The sequence below is a fragment of the Terrapene carolina genome, unplaced genomic scaffold (assembly GCF_002925995.2).
Source record: "Terrapene carolina triunguis isolate 2854851 unplaced genomic scaffold, T_m_triunguis-2.0 Scaffold517, whole genome shotgun sequence".
Classification (NCBI taxonomy): Eukaryota; Metazoa; Chordata; order Testudines; family Emydidae; genus Terrapene; species Terrapene triunguis.
In genome coordinates this window covers 4925048-4935477 of record NW_020664868.1, presented here as the reverse complement: position 1 = coordinate 4935477, position 10430 = coordinate 4925048, and the positions used below count along the sequence as shown (strand labels likewise).

The 10430-nt window shown below is 46.4% G+C and overlaps 1 protein-coding gene across 1 annotated transcript in view; it reads left to right on the top strand.

Moving 5' to 3' along the window:
* LOC112112236 (zinc finger protein 664-like) overlaps positions 1–10430 on the top strand; it is a 19630-nt gene that overhangs the window by 873 nt on the left and 8327 nt on the right. The gene's annotated exons all lie outside the window — the stretch shown is intronic.

Below are 10430 nucleotides of genomic sequence, written 5' to 3'. Positions count from 1 at the left end.
GGGGATAGGGGCTGGCAGGGGTGGGATTAGGGGCACGTGGGGATAGGCTTTGGGGGCTTGGAGGGGCTCAGGGGTAGGTGCAGGTATGGATAGGGGCAGGCAGGAGGTGGGGTTGGGGCAGGTGGTGGCATGTGGGGATAGGGGTTGACAGGGACTCAAGGGTAGAAGCAGGTGGGGATAGGGCCAGGCATGGGGTAGGGGCAGGGGCAGAAGGGATAGGCGCTGGAAGGGGCCCAGCCCAGGTGTAGGGGTGGGGGGTAGGCAGGGGCCCAGGGGTAGGCAGGCATGGGACAGGGCCCAGGGGGATACTGGCGGTCTCTGCAGTGGCTGTGCAATGACCGAGGGGCGGCGCGGGGCTCCCTGCCCACGACCCCATGGGTGGTGCTGCTCCCTGGGCTGAGTCTGCGCCTCTTGGAACATCCGCTCAGCACCGGCCTCTGTGTGTCGCCCTCTCTCAGTGAGCTCGGAATCTCTTGGACAGCAGCATCTGTAGGGGTTGCACATGCACTGCGCACGTCTGAGATCATAAAGGGTAAAGTGGCTGCAATTGTTCCTCAGTTCCCTCTTCCCATCTGTGGCAGCGAGAAAGAGCTGTTGAGTTCGCCTGCTACCTGTCACAATTTTTCTCTGAGCTCTCTTCGGATCAAGACCTATCCTGTATTTTGTCTTATGTTAACGATTTGAATTTTGTTTTACTCTTTCTTTCTGATTATTTTAAAAACAAAACAAAAAAATCCCTTTTTTGTTTTGCGTCCTGTCCACATGTAACGGCAGACTTGCAGGCTTTGGGCTACAAGGCCTGTCCATCCTGTGAGGGACTCATCCTGTTAGCTGACAGCCACAGCCTGTCTTTTTTGCCTCAGAGAAATACATATCCCGGGCCGGTGCTCAGTCTGAATACAAAAATCCCATGACACCTGCTTCAAGTTTTACTTGCTGGAGAAATCCATGTGGATCATCTCAGTTCCAGAAGAGAGAGGATCTTTCTCTAGATCGGACCAGGCTCCCATGAAGTCATCCTCTGCTAGTGCCCATACTATCTGGCACACCACTGCTAAAACCAGTGTGGACAAGAAGTTGATACCAGAGAAAGACTCAGCACTGGTGACCTCTGCATTTGTGACCCTGGTTTCAAATCCAGCACCAAGAGATGAGGGAAGTCGGAACACCGAGGCAGACACGGATCCAGGAACCACTCAGCGTCCTTCCATAAGGAGAGGTGGAGACAAGGATCAGCCCTCCAGGGAGAAGACTACTAGGCTCTCTACAGTTGCAAAGGCTGGTGATCCTCTCTCAATCATAAGCTTGGCTCTGGAGAAACATGTCCCAGTACTGATCTTAACACCATCCATAAGACTGGTACTGATGTCAGCAACACAGTTGTGAATGGAACTTGCAGACTCCTTATTAGAGGAACCAGTATTGACGATGTCCCAGGTACCACTGCCTCGATTGGCACCAGTGCATGCTCCCATCACAGCACTGAAATCGCCGTACAAGTTGGCGCCAATCATTGAGGACATTTCTTCATCATCCCTATCTCCAGGGCACTCATTCTTGCTGATCTCTAGCGGAGAACCCTTCCCTCTGAAAACAAGGGAAGACTATAGAATGGTCTAGAGGCTTGTCCCTCCAACCTCTCTATGGGTGGCACTGGACTGGCCAGCCACAAGCAAGCCAGCCATTTCTGTATAACATGCCACCATGGACAGGCTGGGCACCCCCATCCCGTGCCTCCGGGAGCGGTTCTTCCCATCCTAGAAAGAGGAGATTAAGGTTCGCCTGTGCACTCATAGTCAGATTGCCATCATCTATCTTGGGAGAACAGAAGCAAGGAGTTGAGGTGAGCGCATCTGAATGGGGGCACCCTCTCTTCATGTCCAGATGAAGCTGTCATCTCTGCCAACATCAGCTCTGGACAACTTCAGGGCTTTCCAGGGCCTGCTTTCCAGAATTGCAGAGACCCTGGATACGGAAACCTCTGTGGCAGAGGAAAAGGCACGTATGCTGTTGGACAACCTGTGCTCAGCCACGCCAGCCAGAGTCACTCTTCCGATTAACGATAGTATCCTAGAAGTCACAAAGTCACTGCGACAAACACCCGCCCACAGCCAAACAAGCAGAAAGGCACCACGAGGTGCCACAAAACAGTACTTTATGCACACAATGCAGTGACCTGGGCCTCAGCTAGTCTATGCCTACTGTGAGGTGAGCAGAGGCAAACCAAACATGCTGGAGGTTACCTTAAATTTTAAACTGTCCAACTGAAAAATCCCAGAAAGTTGGCAGGAACGGTAATAGAATATAATATAAATAATGTAAAGTAGCATCAGATACTTGCTCAGGAAAATAATAAACTTTAAATTACCATCACAGTAAAAGAAGGTTTTTTTCACAACACGCTGTGTCACCCCAAGAGGGAATTGACGACTCCTCTCCCTGGCTGCAAAGTCCAGCTTCACCCCAGCTGTCCCATCTTTTCCTCTCTCTGGCTTTTGATGCTCCATTACTTCGATGCTACGATGACTGCATCTCTTTCCAACAGATGCACCTGCTCCTCAGCTGGAGGGCCATACCCCTTCCCAGGCACCCAAACTGTATCCCTCTATCAGTGTCTCAATGGTCACCTCACTGGCCATACGCTCTGTGCCCCTCGTGGCCAGGCTCCTTGTACACTGCCTTTCATGGTCCAACTTCCTTTCCCCAGCTTCCTCAGGAAATCTCCTGTTTGCCTCAGTGCGGTCTCTTTTTACCTCCTCCTTCTTGAACTGCCTTCCCACTGCCTATTCTACGGCAGATTCCGAGCCCCCTCTCCGGCTTGAGCTGCCCTCTCGTTGACGGTCTCTCCCCCTAGGACAGCACTCTATGCTGCTGTGTTACATATGCAGGCCCTAACATTACCCCGTTGGTCAAAACTGAAGCAGGTGCTAGTGCCAAGGCCAGGATTATTACATCCAGCACTAGGCTCACTGGTTGTATCTGCTATTCCCGAAAAATCAAAACAAACAAAAAGTACCCCCCAAGATGAGGATCCAAAACAGCTAGACCGTTTTGGGAGGAAGGAGCATAGCTCTGCCTCACTCCAACTACATATTTCAAACTGCCACGCTGTCAGGGGTTCCCCCCCCCACTCTGAACTCTGGGGTACAGATGTGGGGACCCGCATGAAAGACCCCCTAAGATTATATTCTACCAGTTTAGATTAAAACTTCCCCAAAGCACAAATTCCTTTCCTTGTCCTTAGACGGTATTGCTGCCACCACCAAGTGATGTGCACAAAAATTCAGGGAAGGGTCACATGGAATCCCTATCCCCCCAAAATATCCCCGCAAGCCCCTTCACCCCCCTTTCCTGGGGAGGCTTGAGAATAATGAGAGCACAGACCAGATCCTTTGTCTTCAGGACACTGAAAACCAATCAGGTTCTTAAAAGAAGAACTTTATTATAAAGAAAAAAGTAAAAGAATCATACCTGCAAAATCAGGATGGAAGGTAACTTTACAGGGTAATAAAAAGATTTAAAACACAGAGGATTCCTCTCTAGCTCAGCTTCACAGTTACAAAAACAGGAATAAAACTACCTCTGTAGCATAGGAAAAATTTAGAAGCTAAAACAAAAGATAACCTAATGCATTTCCTTGCCCTACTTACAATTTCTGTGATTTTTAGATGGATTATTCTAGGTATATTTTCAGGAGATGTTGTCCCTATTTGGCTTCTCTCTCTGTCTGGAGACGGAACAAAACAAAGGGAACAACAAACAAATTCTCCCCCCCCAGATTTGAAAGTATCTTCTTTCCTTATTGGTCCTTCTGGTCAGGTGCTAACTAGGTTATTTGATCTGTTTAATCCCTTACAGGTAAGGCAATTCAGTACAGCTGCCAAGGAGGGATTTTATGCTACTCTTTCCTCTATATTTATGACACAAGCCTTCTTGGCAAAGTACAACTACCTAAGCTGGGAAAAGGTCACCTCATTTATCTTTAATTTCTCAGGAGTTCAAGGATATTATTATTATGGTAGGTCAGCTCAGGCCAGATTGTCCCTCCAGGCCACTATAGACACATCAGACACAGCAGCTAGGTCCACGGTCACTGCTGGGACCATCAGGAGAGCCTTGTGGTTGCAAGCTGTGGGCCTCCCTAAAGGGGTACTGCAGACAATTGAAGATCTGCTGTTTGAGGCCATGAATTATTGAGTGAGTGTGCAGATGATGGTCTCCACTCCCTCAAGGACTAGAGGGCCTCATTGCACTCACTACAAATTTACACACCAGTCTCAAACTTTAAACCTTATAAATACTTGGGGTAGCCTTGGCAGAGGGCATCCTACTCAGAGAATAGACCTTCCAAATATCCACCACAAAAGTGACCGGGATACTCCAGGAGGACAGCCTCATGGCCATCTATCATTGGCCACTCCACACTTGGTACCAGGCAACAGGTTTGAAATGAGAGTTGAGTGCCACATTCACACCAGTGGAGAGTTGACCCCTCCTTTGGATGTCACTTTTCCCCATTCCATTGAGTTTGGGCTGTCATAGTAACAGACAGATGGATGGCAGACGCAGTTGCCTGTGGCTACCCTGTCCAATTCCAACCTCTGCCCCTTTCCCTGTCCTTCAGGGACCCATCTCATAAAAATACTGGGGGAAAAAACAACAAGTTGCCTCCTGGTTTATCTAGAAGCCATAGAGGAAGTACCTCAGGAGTACAGGGGGAAAAGCTGCTATTCCTGGTATTTTCTTATCCTGAAGAAGAAAGGGGAGGTCTTCGTCCTATCCTAGACCAGAGAAGATTCGGGATGGTGTAACAGTTGCCTTCATCAGCCCATCCTTTGAGGCTCAAGCTTGGTTCGTGGCTCTATCACAGTGTAGTCTTGGTCCATGACTACAGCATCTAGGTGCTACCATCAAACAAATTATAATAATACTTACAGGATGCATACTTCATGCTGCCATCCACCTGGCTCACAGGAAGTACCTAGTACATGTGAAAGGGGCTAATTTTATGGCTTTGCTGAGGTGGTAGGTAGATGTTAAAGCTGAAATCTAACCACTTAGATTTGCCAATTTGATAAATATTATAGCCAATATTTTAAGGGAATTTAATAATGATAACCCCTTTTCATTGAGTCTGGGGTTTACTAATTTTTAGCATCAGGTTTTTCTCGGGTCTATAGTTACCTTGTACAGTACTTTTCAAATCAGGACACTTAGTTATTCTTAACCAATCAACAAGTTCATTAATTCACCAAGAACCACATAGATATGCAATCAGTAGTTTTATAGATTAAGTTCAGATATCAGAGGTTCTAGGCATGTACTGAATAAAACGGACTCTCCTGCAAATTATTTATATAAACAGCATTGAAGCCAAGCAGTTATAGTAGAGAACAATACAAATCACTAAGATTTCCTATTACATTTATTTATCAGCAATCAGTTCTTTAGTATCGCTAATATGTTTAGCACACTTTAAGTAGTTCTCCAAGGAGTAAGGATGCACTTGTCTTAGGGCACTTTTATAAGTGAGGCCCGTGCTATTTTGAGTGTTTGGTTTGAAAGGGACTAGTATAAAACATCAAAAGCAATTACTTAAAGTTCTTGTTTGTGGCTTTTGGGCCAATGTACTTGGTCTTACAGAGAAGAAACATGTATCGCATTACTTAATTAAAATCCAACATATGGTTCCTTAGGGTCTTACTTGAAAGAGAACATATGGCAGCCTGCATAGATGTGATGCTGCTTGGCAGACTTCACTTGAGGACATTGCAGGCCTGGCTGAGATCTGTCTATTCTCCTACTAAACACAGCATGAGCAAAAGTTGTTCCCCCACATGTCCTGAATTGGTGGTTAGACCCCAGAATTGTTTGAAGAAGGCCATTCTCCTACACATACACCCTCTGACGGTAATGCCAGTCATGGATGCCTCAGGAACTGGTTGGGGAGCCTGACTGAATCCCCTGTGGATGTAAGGGACCTGCTCCGGAAAGGACATGGCTCTTAGCTTGCATGGCATTCCAGCCTGTTCTGTGCCCTACCACAGTGCTGATACTAACAGACCACACATCTACAATGTACTTTATCTCCCAGCAGTCAGCAACAATCTGGCAGATTTCCCAAGCAGACGATTCATTCCCAGCCACGAGTGGTCAGTGATGGAGGTCCATCACAGAGCCGATATTGCAGTGGTGGTGGATTCCCATAATAAACCTGTTCATCATCAAGGACAACACGGCATGTCTGGCCTTTTGCAACAGTGGGGGCATGAGCTTGGACTTGTTACAAAATACCTTCTTCTTCCCAGGGAATCAAGGCCTCGCTTTCCCACTGATTCTGTTAATCCCTAGGAGATATTGCAGATCAGAGAGGACAAAGCCACTCTGATTCTAATGTCTCCTTAACAGACAAGGCTATTCTGGCTAACGGACCTGCTACAGATGTCTCCCACTTCCAGGTTGTCTGGACATATTGTTGCAGGGTCATGGTCAGACATTGCCTCTAGATCTGAAATCATTGCATCTGCCAGTCTGGATGTTGGTTGGTTGAGTGGCATGGACACAGACTGCTCCCTACTGGTGCAAGAGTTGTGAAAAGCAAGGAAATCTTCCATGAGAATGTATTCCTCAAAATGACAGTTCAAAAAGTTTTAAAAAAAAAATCTCTTTGGGGAAAAAATGTGTTTTGGAAAAATTCAGAATTTCATTTTGGAATTTTAAAATTTTATTTCTAATTTTGTTTTTTCATTTTTATATTTTGATTATTTTGACGTGATTTCATGACCTATCAACAGTAATGTGTGCTATGGCTACTGACCTAGATTAATAGATGGGAAGGCCAGAAGGGGACCATTGTTGTCATTTATCCTGATCTCCTATATAACATGGCCCAGAGAACTTCCCCAAATAATTCCTAGAGCAGCTCTTTTAGAACAACATCCAATCTTGATTATAAAATTGCCAGTGATGAAGAATCCACCCTGATCTTTGGTGAATTGTTCCAGTGGCTAACTACCCTCACTGTTTAAAAAAAAAAAAAAAAAAGAAAAAAGATAAAAAATTATACCTTATTTCCAGTCTGAATTTGTCTAGCTTCAACTTCCACCCCTTGAATTGTGTTATAGATAGGGCCCTACCAAATTCACGGTTATGAAAAACACGTCACAGACTGTGAAATCTGGTCTTTTGTGTGCTTTTACCCTAAAGCACACAGATTTCAAAGGGGAGACAGTTTCTCAAACTGGGGGTCCTGACCTAAAATGGGGTTGTGGGGGGGTTGCAAGGTTGTTTTAGGAGGTGTCACGATATTGCCAGCAGCAGTGCAGAAGTAAGGGTGGCAATACCATACCAGGTGACCCTTACTTCTGTGCTGCTGTCTGCAGAGCTGGGTGGCCGGAGAGTGGTGGCTACTGATCGAGGGCCCAGCTCTGAAGGCAGCAGCGCAGAAGGGTGGCAATACCATACCAGGCCATCCTTACTTCTGCGCTGCTGCTGGCAGCAGTTCTGCCTTCAGAGCTGGGCTCCTGGCCGGCAGCTGCCGCTTTCTGGCTGCCCAGTTCTGAAGGCCGTGCCGCCAGCTGCAGCAGTGCAGAAGTAAGGGTGGCAATACCACAACCCCCCCCCAATAACCTTGTGATGCCCCCACAGCTCCTTTTTGGGTCAGGACCCCTATAATTACACCACCATGAAATTTCAGATTTAAATATCTGAAATCGTGAGGTTTGTGATTTTTTTAAATCCTATGTCTGTGAAATTGACCAAAATGGACGTGAATTTGGAAGGGCCCTAGTTATAGAATCAGGATTAGAAGGTGCTGCAAGGGTCATCAAGTCTAACCCCCTGCCAAGATGTAGGATTTCTTATGTCTAAACCATCCAAGACAGGTGGTTATCCAGCCTCTTTTTGAAAACCTCCAGTGAAGGAGCTTCCATGACTTTCCTAGGCAGTCAGTTCTGTTGTCCTACTGTTCTTACCATAGGCGCCGACTCCGTGGGTGCTCCAGGGCTGGAGCCCGCTCGGGGAAAAATTGGTGGGTGCTCCACACCCACCGGCAGCTAGTTGATGAGCCATCAAGGAGAATCAACTCTTCCAATGGGCCCCTCCTGAGGATGTCTTATTGAGCACATGGACAATGGAGGCCAGTGTCTCAGCAGGGCACATAGGACGTGTGATCCATGACTCCATGTTGGAGACAGTAACTTTCCATGCGCATGCGCTGAAGGTATAAATGAAAACTTTTTCCTGCTCCACATCTCTGGACTATGCTTTCTAACAAAGGGAAGCTTTGAACGATGGACTGAGAACCCCCAATCTTTTGGGTGATCAGGAGAGACTTACTGCAAACTAGCAGATTTAACATCACTGCTATTATCCTAATCTACAAACTCTGAAATCAACTGTAATGTATATGATTCCTTCGAACCTTTTAATAACTGGAGTACTTGTGGCACCTTAGAGACTAACACATTTATTAGAGCATAAGCTTTCGTGGGCTACAGCCCACTTATGCTCTAATAAATGTGTTAGTCTCTAAGGTGCCACAAGTACTCCTGTTCTTTTTGCGGATACAGACTAACACGGCTGCTACTCTGAAACTTTTAATAACTCTCTTCTTTTATTATATTAATAAACATTTAGTTTTTAAATTACTAAAGGATTGGCTATTAGCATGGTTTTTGGGTAAGATCTGAAATATATTTTGACCGGGGGTGAGTGTCTGGTTTTTTGGAACTGGAAGAATCTAATACCTGTGATTTCTGGTTTTAAGCATAATTTATCACAGAAGTCTGGTTTGTCTGGGTAGTGCATGAGGGCTAGAGGGCCTGAAGGGGACTGTCTGTGGCTCCATAATAACTAGTAGAGTATTTGGAAGCAGACATTTGTTACTGGCTTGGTGAAATCTTATGATAGAGTATCCACCAGTCTGCCCCATATTCCAGCAGTCTGACCTGAGATAGGTGCTCTTAGCTGTGTCCCATGCCAGGCAGCATGACATTGGATTTGTGTCAAAGAGTAAAACTATTGAATTCCAACACAAAGAGGAGACATTTTGATTACCTACTACTTCTGTATGTGGATGTGAAATAATGTAAAAATGAAAAAAATAAAATTCCCAAAACAAATGTTCAGAAATGAAAAAAAAAAAATTATTGACATTCTTTCACATGGGACACTGAGTTGAAATTGACATGTTTTAGCATAAATAAAATTGTTGATGTAACTTTTTCTGGCAAAAAACTGACAGATGCCTAGCCCGCTCTTGTCTTCTGTGCCGTATCAGCGAACAGTTGAGACTAATAAACAGCTGTGTCACTCCGGCCCAGTAATGTTGTGTGTCTTTGCTGAAGTAGCCCCCACCTGGGCTGCTCTCAAACAGCCTTCCAGCATGCAAGCCACACCCTGGTTCTCACCAGCCTTGGTTATACTGCAAGGTGACCCCAACACACCCCCAGTTGTAAATTTCCTCCCAGAAATGTATGTCCTGTACCGCCCTGCCTTCTCCTGGACAATACAAATTATATTAAGTCTGCCATTTCTTTAATAGAAATAATATGCGCATAACTTGCCACCCCAGATGCAGATTCCCAGCCACTTCAGTTTAAACACACTGGAATAGATAAAATGATAAAACAAGTTTATTAACTACAAAGAATATAAGTAATGAGGCATAAAAGTCAGAAATGGTTATAAGAAAAATAAAGATAAAATGTTTACTAATATCTAATTTAACAAACTATCAGATTCAAGCAGTTTCTCACCATATGCTGTCCGCAATCTTACTGACCAAATTCTGCAGGTTAGAACCCCTCCCCCCAACTCCAGCGAAGGCTTCCTTTGTTGTTTCAGGTGCATTGAATATGATGGGAGGGGAGAGAGAAAGGGGGGTGCCTTGGGGTAGTTGCCCCTCCTTTTTATAGTTTCAGCCCCTCTCTTGAGAGTCATTTCCAGCTGGGCACCAGGAGCAGGGTTCCCTGTAAGCTGCCCAAGAATCAGTCAAGTGCCTCACACTGATTAGCAGAGCCGCGCACATCTGGCACGTGTGTTCAGGTGCCCTTCCCCCCCCCCCGCTGCCCTGCATCTGCGCTGCTCCTGCCCTCTGCCTTGGAGCCCTGGCCAGCTGATCCCAAGGACCCTCTTGCTGGCTGTGCAGAGCGGGGGGGGGGGGAGGGAGGCGCTGATGTCAGGGTGTTCCCCTCCCTCTGCCTATGTACCCCATCTCCGCAGAGCCGGGGAGGAGGGACAGGACGCAGGAGCAGGACGGAGCTGCTGTGGTCTGAACTAGCCTTCTGGTGAGTGTCTCTGTGCTTAAAGACACAGTGCACAGTCTCTCATAGACTTCCCCAGGAGCCAGCGCACACACACACACACACACACACACACAGAGTCTCTGTCACACACACACACAGTCTCTCTCTCTCTCTCTCACACTC